General features: G+C 37.1%; 1 protein-coding gene and 1 long non-coding RNA gene across 9 annotated transcripts in view; one reads left to right on the top strand and one right to left on the bottom strand.

Moving 5' to 3' along the window:
* LOC134361831 (uncharacterized) overlaps nucleotides 1-3,293 on the bottom strand; it is a 71,081-nt gene extending 67,788 nt beyond the window's left edge. For 7 of the 8 annotated variants that reach the window (XR_010021486.1, XR_010021483.1, XR_010021485.1 and 4 more), the window contains exons 1-3: nucleotides 3,180-3,293; nucleotides 956-1,126; nucleotides 489-665 (exon numbers count right to left, since the gene is read on the bottom strand). This is a non-coding gene — a long non-coding RNA (uncharacterized LOC134361831). The remainder of the gene's footprint in view (nucleotides 1-488; nucleotides 666-955; nucleotides 1,127-3,179) is intronic. The other variant, XR_010021490.1, reaches the window with a different exon arrangement.
* CHST9 (carbohydrate sulfotransferase 9) overlaps nucleotides 1-12,778 on the top strand; it is a 288,995-nt gene that overhangs the window by 62,793 nt on the left and 213,424 nt on the right. The window lies entirely within an intron of this gene.

Here is a 12,778-nt window from a genome sequence, read left to right as displayed (position 1 = left end):
ATAGAAAAATACATACTGAGGATTAAAAATAAATATAAAATTTAAGTTGAGTGTAGCACCAGGTAAGTAGAGAAAATGACTAGAAGCTATTTGACTGAAATAAATTATTTAGACTACTTTTGTTACTGAGAAGATCAAATCTAGGAAGATAATAAGTGATGGCACTGATTGGTGTCATTGAAGTGGCCACCAAATTGCCAGAAAGAAGATAGGACATAATCATAGCAGTGTATAGACTACTCAGGAGGAATATATGATCATTTAAAAAATTAATTAGTGATGTGTTCTAAGCATTTTGTTTTTTGTTTTACTTCTTGACTGGATGACTGATAAAATATAGGTTCGTTTGTTTTTTTTTAATTTCAAGACTTACTTGGGGTTTTGTGTCAGGAAGTGTATTAGGGTTCTCCAAGGAAGCAGAACCAATAGAATATACACAAATACATTCTGGGCCTTCAGCTTTCAGATATATAAAATAAGGAATATACCTTATAATATGTCCAGAAAGAGATTTATTTTAAGGTATCGGCTCATGCGATTATGGAGGCTGAGAAGTCCCGTGACCTGCCATCTGCAAGCTGGAGACCCAGGGAGGCCAGTGGTGTCCATGAAAGACCTAAGAGCTGGAGAGCCAGTGGTGTAGACTTCAGTCCAAGTTTGAAGACCTGAGAACCAGGAGTTGAGGGCAAGGGAAGATCAATGCCTGAGAGAGAAGTCAACCTTTCTCACCTTTTTGTTCTACTCAGGCCCTTAATGGATTAGATGATGCGCACCCACGTGGGCGAGGACCAACTGTTTTACTCAGCCCACAAATTGAAATGCTAATCTCTTCCAGAAACACTCTCAAAGCACCCGCATCTAGAAATAATGTTTAAACAGCCATCTGGGCATCCCATGGCCCAGTCAAGTCAACACATATAATTAACCATCGCAGGTAGCAATTCAGTTTACTTACGCAGATGATCCTGAATTGTTTTAAATATATTTCTCCCTCACGAAGTCTTATATGTGTCAAGTGTCCTTCTGTCATCTCCTTGCTGTGCAAAAGACTTTCCTGGAAGAAGGAAGTGCTCCTGTCCCTCCTGACTGGCCTGGGCTCTGTTACTTCAAGGTCCAATTCTCATTTCTGCCACAGAACAAAATGTTATAATTCCATTTTCTTATAATTTTCAAAGTTTTCACATTTTAACATTTCTGAAATTCTGTATGGTCAATGTATATATACACTTAATAACTTACACTTAATATTAAATACACTTAATACTAATTAATTAATTAATTAATGCACTTAATATTAAATTTAATAGCAGTTATTAAATTGAACTATTTTCTTATAGTTCATGGTGTTTTAGAAAGGAGGATATAAGGTAATTTCTGATGATACTGGCAGATACAGCAGATAATTGTCCCACGTGTGGTTCCTCCTGGGCTCTTTGCACCACACATTCTGCCATTCACAGCAACATGGATGAACTTAGAGAAAATCACATTAAGTGAAATAAGCCAGGGACAGAAAGAAAAATACCACATTTCCTCACTCATAAGTGGGAGCTAAAAAATAGAGAAAGAAGGAAAGAATGAATGTAAGGAAGAAATATAGAAGAACCACAATAATATGTTGAACTTACAGAAAGAGAGAAAAAAATCTATGGTTACTAGAGGTGGGAAAGGGAAAGTGGGAGGGGAGTTAGGGAAAAATTAGGTAAGGGACACAAAGAGTAATTACTGTTTGTAATGAAGAATGTGCTGACAACACCAATTTGATCATCACATATTGTACACAAATACTGGTAGTCAACTCTGTACCCCATTAATATGTATAATCAATTATGTTGCAATTAAAAAATAAATTTACAAAAAAGAAGACACCTACAAACAAGGCTTGCTCTCTTATGGCCGTCAGCCCCATAGCATCAGGGAGCTCTGTTCTTTGTAGACCTCCCTACTTTATGACTTCAGCAACTCATTCTTCTCCTCCATGAGATGTTGGAGATTCTCCTAAATCCATTGTATCCCAGGTGATTAGTGGGAATCAAATTTGAACTTGAATCAAAATCACTAGAGAGTTTGTTAAAACACAGATTGATGGGTCTCACCTTCAGAGCTTCTGAATCTATAGGTTTTAGGTGGGGCCTGGACGGGGTGTTTCTAACAAGTTCCCAGGGATACTGACGCTGCTGGCCCAGAACCACATTTTGAGAACCATTGGTGTAAGATAACCATTGCCCTAGCTGTCTGTGGGTGAAGGAATAGGCATATGATCTAAATTTGGCCCCTGAAACGTGAAGGGATGTCTGCTGGGAGACATGTCATACCTTATTTGAGAATGAACAATGCCCCCTCCTGCTCCCCATCTATTTCCCCTGGACAGGCTGCTTCTGGATGTGCAGCCTAGAAACAGCTGTGGCCATCTAAGAACATCCTGTGACCAAGAGAGAACAAGCTGCATCATGACTCCGAGACTGAGGTTGCCAGAGCAGGGAACTGGAAGAAATCTGGATCCATGATGACAGGTGGCCCAGTCAGTAACTAGCCTGTGGCCTGTGTTTCCAGTTATGTGAGAAAATAAATACCTTCATTGTGTTAGCCAGTTTGACTTGGAAATTTCTCTTTCTTATAGTCAGAAGTGTCCTAATTAATACAGAAAGGTCAGGAAACCTGAAAACTATAAAGGGAACAGAAAAATTTAAGTAGAAAAAAATCAGCACATGGAATCAAGAGGAAATATTAGATACACAGTGACAAACGAGGAAGTAGGAGAACCCTAAGTGGTAAGAAAGCAGGGAGGCCAAGGCCAATTTAGCAAAATGAGACTTTGTTCCAGTGGCAGAAACAATCCAAACAAAAAACTAGGCTAAAAAACTCTGATGAGGAACTCTGCATTGAACACTTCTACTTTTACCGTAGGACTTATTTTAATGTGTTTAAACCTTGAGGCAAAAGCTCTGTCTTTCTCCATCTGCTTTCCCAGACCACCCCAGTAATATATGACTCAACTCTGCTTATATCTAAATAAAGAAAACTGGATTTTCCTATGTCTCTGCTCAACCAGGAGCTTCCCCTCCTGCTAATGGAAAGACACAGAAGCCTAACTTCTCTCCAGGGTGCCGAGGACTCAGAGGACAACTGCCCTGAACCATCCCTGATTATGAAGAGAAACATTAAGTTGTCAAACTCACCTGGGTAACTGGGGCACAGCCTTGAGGTTAAAAAAAACAGTTGTCAGAATCAATTTTAAAGTTCACTAGGAGCTGCTGTCAGACAAGTGAGGTGGTGGTGACGAACTGATTCCGATACAGTGTGATGGGAGTCAAGCAGCTGGCGTCAGCACCAATTAGATGTGGCAGCAGAGGAGCCAGGAGGCAGCGTGCACGCACACCACGTGCTCCCGTGGAATAAACAAGCTGTCATGCTACATTGGGACTGAACAATTATATAAAATCCAGATCTCAGCTGAATTAGTCAAAGGCTCTGCCTAGTCTTCAACTGTGTCCACATGCCCATTTCTATCTAAGTTCAAGACAGCAGATACATCCCTCAGTATTTTGCTCCCTAAATCCAAGGCAAAAATGAGCAGCTTCTCAGCCCCATTGAAAATAACCCAAGCTCCTTCAGACAAGTGAAAAATGCCATTTTTCAGGGTGAAATAGGGACGGCAAGTCCCGAGAACCAACAGGTTGTGCCCCATGGGTTTGCAGGAGGAAAAAAAGGTAGATTGAAGACTTATTTAAAGAGATCCAGCTCCCCATCCCAGGTGTGTGCACAAATTCTTGATATTGCAATATTATTTGCTTCGTTTATTTTCTACATAAATCTTGCTGTGTAGTGGGATTTTCTGGAAGCACTACTGGCTTCTAATTTTGTATACAACTCAAAACTCAGCATACAATTATTCCTTACTGCCTTGAGAATTGCCACATGATATTTTAGTGCATCCATAAATGCATGACAGTGTAGTCCTATGTAATAAGGACTTTAGTTAGAGAATTAGGATAATAGTTCTATCATAACACCAAACAAATCATAGAAGATATTTTAGTTTAAGATTTCTGGGAAAAATAAAATTTCTGTTCACTTCCTCCATCACTGAACTGATAAAGACCAGAATTGGAAAAAAACAAACAAACAAAAAATAATTATTTACATATCCCAATATGAAAGACATTAATGAGTGTAATACTTTTATATTATATCATATTTGTAATTGACAATGGTTATTTCTGGTTGGTAGGATAACTGATAATAGGGCATAATGTTTTTATACATCTCCCATGACTCTTTTCTCTCCTTTCAACTCTCCCAAATATTCAGATGTTTCTGGGTAAAAAGTGAAATATTATTATCTTGAACAAGAAAAGTATTCTTTGGCACAGAAAAATGTATATTTCTATTTTGATGCATTTTTTTCATTCTTCCTTTCGCTAATCTGTCTTCCAATATTTGTAACTGTGTAAATATACAATCTAAACCCTCAGTCTCTTAAAGACGTTGTCTGTTTTTGTCATATAAAACTCTCTCAAGGTGAAACATCATTTAATGTTATTCACATATAATTTAAATACTTGCTCACACTGGAAAAAGCTCATTTTCTTATTTCTATAAAATAATGTACCTTTTGGCATCATTTTGTATTCAAAAGTTGTAAAGAGCTGTGGCTTAACTAATATATTTTTTGGAAAAAAAAAAAGAGCGCTAAATCAGGGAATTCTGAGACTCAGCACTTAAGACAACACCTGGGCACAGACATATATTTGGAAATAGTTACAGCCACAGCTATGAGAGGACATCTAGAGGAGACAGGTGGACCTTGATTACAATAGTCATACAAGTCTAGTAAGGGAAAATTGGTGGATTTTCCAGAAAACCCAAGAGTGTAGGTCAACAGGGGGCTCAGGAAACAGGCAATAGGTAGGTGTTTAGGTGGGTAGATGATTGACCTCAGGAAGTTTCAGAGAGAACTGCCAAGTCATGGAAGACTTCAGTCTCTGAGAAGCTAGAGAAATGGGCAGGGGACAAAAATAGAAACAAGCTCTGAGTTATAACATGGACATGAGATCTGAGTATAACTAGAACACAAAGAAGAAATGTAAGCGGTAGGGGATCTGCAAGGTCAGCTTTGTTCTTGCCCACAATTGCCCTTCATCCAAAAATTTTATCCCCCGAACACAGCACATTTAGAGGGAAAAACATTCTATTGCAATAGAGCTCTGGATATACCTGGAGATATTTGTCAATTCCTGACAAGTTTATACTGAAATGACAGCAGAAAAGCTGTGGCCCTCTCTGTGGAATGACCTATGTTGATGTGGGAGGCATCTTTCCTCTGCACCCGCACTACTAGAAGTGTGGGCTAAGGACCACGTACACTCCAGAGCTGGCACAGATGCTTGGTTAAGAAGCAAACTGTGAATATGAAATTGTTCAGCTTTCTCATCCTGGCTACAGTTTTCTACCTGAACCTGCATGTCAGCCATAGTCTTCCAGCATCCGTGTAATTCCAGAGAGCATTTAACTGACAAAACTGGCTCATAAACAATGAGACCTTAGAAATTTCTCAACGCCACTCTTCTCTGCTGTTTATAGGTAAAAACCAGGGAACAAAACCATATGCAGCAGCAAAGCCATACGATGAACTGACACTGGACAACCATAGCCAGGGAAACCCTCAGCAGATCTATTCTTTTCTAGTCCACTTTTGAAACTGCTGAGAATAAATCCCAAAATAAATCTCCACCATACCCCTGGCTAAAACTCCAGTAACTCCACTGCCTTTAGAATAGAATGCTAATGCCATAGGCAAGTATTTAGTGCAGTTTGAGGTATAGCCACTACTTACATTTCAAGATCACGCCACTATTCTTCCACATAGTCGTGTACTTCATCCTCCAGGGTCCCTCACCTCCTCTAGCCGTTTTACACCTTCACATTTCCCCACCTTTCTTTCCCAAAGGCCTTCCCACCTATGGAAATCCTCTTCATCCTTTAATGCTAGCTCTAAGGTATGCTGGTCACCAATTGCCCAACATTGTCTCCAAATGACATCCGCCCGCATATGCACATGCATAACCTATAGAAATATTTAAGTGCAACCAAAGTCCTAGTATTATTTTTTTCTTTTGAATTATAAGAACAGATCTAGGTAAATAAAAACGTTATTTTGTGGAAATAGGGTACTAAGTAGGTAGATTAACATGTCAACATTATAGATAGTTGATAAATTGTTGGTCATGAAATTTATCAAAATTAAAAAAGAAAATGTTTATATTCTGTTTTTGACATTACATAGTAAAAAGATGTATTATATTATGTAAATAAGCAATGCTTTAATTTAAGCTGATTTCTACATTTTTTACCATTAACCAGAAACCAAACTATAAATATTAAATAAATTCCCATTTCAGCACAGTTGGGAATAAATGATCATACATGCAAAACCTAGAAGGGGAAAAGTTTTAGTACACAAGTTACAAACATGTTTTTCTAAGGTCATATGCAAGTCTCAGGGAATAAAGAGCTGTTGCTAAGACAACAATTACAACAAAGTGGGAACAAATTGGTTGGGCTAGTAGGTGAATTTATCCATCTTCAGTAATGGCATTAACAAAATTAGAGAGCCAGTTTTCAAATGGAGCTAATCATTAAGATGGGGAACGAAGAAAAATGATCCTTAGTTAATGATTTTGTTAGTTTAGGCTTGGCTAATTCTACATTTAGTGTGAGACTGTCTCTATTTCCTCAGAGGCAAACAAAACTGGTTGAAAATATAGACAATTCAGTCAATCTATACTTTGGGTGATGATGCCAACCAGTTACTAAGAAAAATGTCTAATTGAGTTTCCTGGATGTTAATGCAATGATGAATCTTTAGGAAATTTATTTGAGTTTTTAGCCATATAAGTTGAATTTTTCCTCTAGACATTCAAATTAATTTACTTTTTTTTATGCATGAAATAGCCTGCCTCCCCGGAAGCAGAATGTTTACAAAGTGAGTTGGAATGCTAAAAATTGGAAATATATCTTTGATAAGTCGTATCCATTAATGTTTTACAAACCTTCTACATTTGAAAAATGCTTCATCCTTAGTACTTTAAAATCTTATTCAAACATTTCATCGTCCACTTTGACTAGCACCTTAAATTCGGAAAAAGATTATTATATGTGTATGTGTTAAGAGCTAAAGCACATTTCTGGTTCAAATAATCAAACTTTTAAAAGTTTCCATAACTGCTTCTACCCCATGCACCAGGTTTTGTATAACAATATTCAAAGGAGGAGCCAAAGAAATTTTAAAAAGACCTTCAGTATTGAATTGAGTCTCTGAAGAACATGAAAGAAGTTCAATTCATTACACATAATGATACTACTTCAAAGGTTCTTTTCTTCTCTCCTTTATCCACCCTTCTCTTCTCTTGTACTTTGTGGCTGTTTCAGAGTTTCTCAAACAGCAAACCTCCAAAACTTTCTCCTAGTAAACCATGCATAACTTTTGTCAGTCAGCTTCCTTCCCCTGGAGTATTTATTATGAGGCTCTCTATCTAATCTCCTAATTCTCAGGGTCCTCAGATTGATCTGGCAAAGACAGAACTCTTCTTAGGGAGAAGGCGAAGGAAAGAAACTGATCAAAAAAAGATTTATTTTCTTCCTTCCTTCCTTCCTTCCTTCCTTCCTTCCTTCCTTCCTTCCTTCCTTCCTTCCTTTCTATCTTCCTTTCTCTTTCTTTCTTTCCTGTTTTCTTTTCTTTAAGGCAAGTGGAATGGTTTCAGGAGAGGCAAAGGAAAAAGATCTTGAAAAAATTCAAAATTGGTTAAGTTCTATATTTGTTTTACAAACTTGGTGAGTTAAGAAAAGTGAGAGCCCTTTTTTAAAATAGTAATAAATTATTTTTTCCTTAAAGCTTTTATTTATTTTACTAATGCCTCAAATGATGTCTCCTTTTCAAATGTTATTAACAAAGAAAAAAAATAAGAAAGAGTAAAGAGGGAAGGGAGGAATAGAGGAGAGAAGGACCCTTAAAACAAGAGCTAGTAAAACCTCATTTCCACAAATTGCTGGAAGTGAATGATTCCTATGCTTAAAGTGACTAGGGTTTGCTTCTTCATTTACTTAACAACTATTTCTTGAGTGCCTACTATGGGTCAGGCACTAAGGAGACATCTGCTTCTTGAGATTCAAATTCTGGACAAATATTATTTTTCTTCAAGGAAACAAAATGAAAGCATGGAAAAGAAGGATGCCATATTTTAAATAATCTCTGGGATATAATTATTTGTCCTAATGTGGTTACGCTGCACCCTTGTTTCACCTTAGTCTATGAAATTTGATTTGAGAGTTTATGGAAAGTACACGTCCCAACAGCACTATCAATCATTTTTCAAAGTTTAAATGAAAAGTCAAAAGCAACAGTTTAGCCAAAGATGATGCTTACGGTGTGGAGATATGCCACCTGAGTCAGTAACCAGTGTAGTTTGGGGACTATTTTAATGACATGTTCCAAGAATCACCCCTATATGATGAATTAATGTGTCCTAGTAGCATCTCTTTCCTGAAAAGAAATTTGATTTTTCTAATAGTCTAAGGAAAGCATCTTTATTAAGGCTGTTTTATTACTAGTCACAGAAAACAAAAGTAACAACTATAAATTTCTACCCATGAAAAGCTGTCAAAGAGCCCTTAGCAATAAGATTAGCACAACACAGTCAGGCACAGAACCCCTTACTCAGACACTGTGAAGAATCACAACAATGTCCTAGTTATCTATTTGAACATATTCAGTCCACTTTCTGCGACTTATAAGACCACCTTGTAAGGATATGAAATTTACTTATATTACATGTAATGAAATATTTGGGGGATGGGCGGCACCCACTGCAGTGCCTGGATCCTAGTGGGTGGTCAGAGCATAGTGGTTCTAGTGGAAGGTATAGTGGTAAGGCAGTAGTATTGGCTATTGAAAATAATGATAGTTATTGAAAGTCTGATAGAAAAATTTAAATGTCATCCTATATTGTTTTATGAGCATTTCACATAGTATGCGCTCACAGTTTATTAAAATAAGTTGAATTTCCATCCCTTTACATCAGACAGTATTGATTAATAATGTGTTGGTAAATCCTAGAAATCTTGTAATATTCGGAGAGTTCAGGGTAATGAGCCTCTGGCTTCTTTGTACTCTTGACCATAGTACTTATAAACAGCCATGTGAGAGCAAGAAAATCATTAATTTTCATGGTGTGGTTGGTGGTTACAATTAATTACCTTGGAGTCTGTTGAAGACCAGCAGTTGGTGGTTTAAAGAAATCTTTAACACAAGAGGCCACCTGTCTTAACTCGCCAAAGGCATCTACAGGCTCACATGGAAGGAGTCCAAGCTCTTTCAACAATTCCTATTGATTGTAAATGATCCTATCAGAAGATGAATGTGGTTTAGGTAAACTCCCCTTAAAGTACCCCTTGTTTGATTTTAGGCCCTTGTGGTCACCATCTCAGCACCATGCAGGTAATTTGCAACATGGATTATTAGACACCATGGTTTTTCTGACAGTGAATTTTCATTCATCTTGATTGGGTTTCAGGAGTTTCTGGAGAGGCACCTTGATGGAGCCATTTTCCTTGTGCTTCCATACCTTTAAGCAAGTAATGAGGCTGAACCAGTGACTCTACCTGTCCCCACAGACAGAGGTTAGCAGAGGCTGAGGTGAGGCAGGACTTCTCGTTAACAAGGGAGTCAGGGCCCAGAGGCAGCAGCGGAGAAGAGCGACTGAGCACCATGGAATGCTGAGGCCACAATTAGGCACTGGCCCTGTTTACACTATCTTACTATATTAGCGTGAGTAAATCACTTACCCATTTGGTGCCTCAATTTACTCATTTTAACAATAAAGGGAGAAAGTTAGAGATTGCAACTCTAAGGCCCATTCAAGGCAAAGAATTCTGAGAATCTACTCATTATTCACATGGCCATTTTCAAACTTTTTTGACCATTTATATACACACTCAACTGAAAACTTGGGCAACTACATGAACGTATTTGGCTACTATTATCGTGCCTAACAAGTCTCCTTTTCAGTGGGTGACATGCCCTATTACACAAGCTGACAGTTGCAATTCTTTACCTCATCACATTCAAGATAGTCACAAGTGGTACATTAAAAAAGCGTTGAGTCCCTGCTATGTGTCAGGTACTGCAGTAAGCTGGGGGCATAGCTTTGGCTAAAAAAGACACAGTTCCTGCCCTCAACGCAGCCTTGAGTCTTGTGGGGGAGGAAGACATTAAACAAGTAATCTCACAAATAAATACTACAGCTGAGACCACTCCTGTGTGGAAAAAGTTCAGGGTACTACATGAGTGTATCCCAGGGGAAGCTAATCTCATGCAGTGATTAATGTGTGACTAAACTTATGCAAAGCTTGACCTGAAATGTTGAGGTGATATTATGGTTGTGCAAGAGGTTGTTAAATGTTATTAACTGAACAAGATTATATATTTCCTAAACAAAGAATGCTACATATTTGTAGAAAAATCCATTGTTTAGGATGGGCAAAAATGGCAACCTAATCTCACACTCTTTTTTAGGGTTGAGGATAGTTAATTTCCAATAATTTGTGCCAGTCGACCAAAGTAGACGGAATCCTCAAACAGGGAAAATCACAGCCACTTTTTCTCAGGCTTTAATCATCACAACATCTTCAGGAATTTTGCCACAGCCATGTATTATCTGTTTTGTAAATTACTATCACTTTTTCCTAAATTGATTTAAAAGATGCTTACTAAAAAAAACAAGAAACAAAAAACAAACAAAAAAAAAAGCAAGGATTCTTACTTAGATTCACCACAAACAAAGACATCCATGAATTAGTACAAAAGTTTTAGCATACTAATTATATTGTTTAACTAATTTTTAAAATGAATACATATCTATTCAAATAAAACTTGGTCATCTGTATATCCAACATTATCTTGAACCAAACTTTGAGGAACACTGACCCCATGCCATGGCCCTGTGCACATACCAACTATGACACTGGAATTCTTGAGTTACGTGGATGATGTATAAGCCCAGTTATAATCCGCTGTCTGTGCTTTTCAGCAAAGTTTTCTTAAATTTCCCTCTTGAAGCTCGTTGTGATTTCCACTAATTTAATCAATCAATAAATAGGAAAGAGCAACTGTTCAGTCTGATTTCTGAATACAATGACACCTGATCATTGCCGAGATTTTGGAGCTATTTTGATTTCACATGAAAACTAGGGTATTTTGTACCTCCAGTCTAAGAATATCCACATCTAATATACAATTTGGCAATAACACATTAGATGATGTAATTTCTCAAAAAGGTAATTTAAAGTATTCAGTGTGGTAGTGAGAAACCTCAGTAATTCAGACAGTAGAGATGTCACTGATAGTAGTTATCACCCGTGTGTTGGAAGTTCAGATATTTAAGAAGAGAGTACATAAAGCCAGAAAAAATATTTTATCTTTTACCTCCATGTAAATGTTATCTTGATTCTATGGTATTCAGAATAATTATGCATATCAAATAAGACAATTTCTTGAATTTTTCATACAGATTTCTCTTAGCAATTTAATTATGTTTTAACACTTTCTCCCAAATGCTATAACTAAAAATAATTTTTTGAGTCCAAATTTTGAAGAGTGGGTTACATCTTACATCGTGGTATACTTTGCATTTAACCATAATTCAGTAATTGCTGTTTTCTAATTACTTGAAAGCAAGGAAAATCAATTATATTTTGGCTTTTCAGGGATTTAGGTTCCTGCGTTAAGAAATCACCAGAGATTAGGGCATGTAGTACAAGAGTTTATCTGTGGCTGGGGACCTGAGTTTTTGTATCGTTCTCCTGACAAGTATGCAAATTCTTTACTCTTAAAAGAGGAGAATAAAGCAACCAGTGCACTTTAGAGATAGGAAAATACAACTGACTTGGCTGATAAAGGTTGGCTATAACAATCTCCTCTGCACTAACCAATGGGAAACGCTAAAACCAATTAGGATGGATCCTGGTTCATATGAAGTGGTTGTGTGTATTGATTGCTGTGAAAGCCCCATGACTCAGGTCTGAATTATGTGCCATGGTTTCTTCCAGTTCATTTTATCTGATGTTATTTAAAATCTAAATCTGTGGCAAAGATATTTGAGGTCATTATATTGGTTTTTTTTATCATGTTATGATTTCACATTTATTGCCTATGGAATATACATATCAGGAATTCCAATCATGACTAAACTCTGCTCTAGTTAATTTTACATAAAAGATTATTCTATTGCCCTTCATGCCATATTTGAGAATGATAAGGAAATTTACAGTGTACATTGTATTTTCCTGTAGAACAGTTCTTGTTTCCTGCCTGTAAATATGTGGTACACAGTTCAAAAATTCCCCATCTTGCTAATTATCTTATGTTTACTCAATGCTGGGAAACCAGAATTTGTGCATTTCATATATCCCTGAAAGCTGTGAGTTAATAAACTTTTTGTATAATACCTCATTTTTAAAAATAATCCTCCCCAAAATAATATTTTGTAACTTGAATTAACCTCTATCTGTTAATGTAGTGGATAGACTGCAGATCCTGGAAATAGAAAATCTAGGTTTTAGGTGTGCTATAAGAACTTTACAAATCACTTAACCTTATTGGATGCAACTGTCTCATCTCTAAAAGGAGGACAACATGGTGTATGGAGAGAAGCGCAGGCCTTGAAATCAGAAAGACAGAGGTGTGAGACCTGTCTTAGACGCTTGCTAGCTGTGTGAACTT

Source organism: Cynocephalus volans, chromosome 13 (assembly GCF_027409185.1).
Source record: "Cynocephalus volans isolate mCynVol1 chromosome 13, mCynVol1.pri, whole genome shotgun sequence".
Classification (NCBI taxonomy): Eukaryota; Metazoa; Chordata; class Mammalia; order Dermoptera; family Cynocephalidae; genus Cynocephalus; species Cynocephalus volans.
Note: the sequence above shows the minus strand (reverse complement) of the source record. Positions and strands in the feature narration are given on the sequence as shown.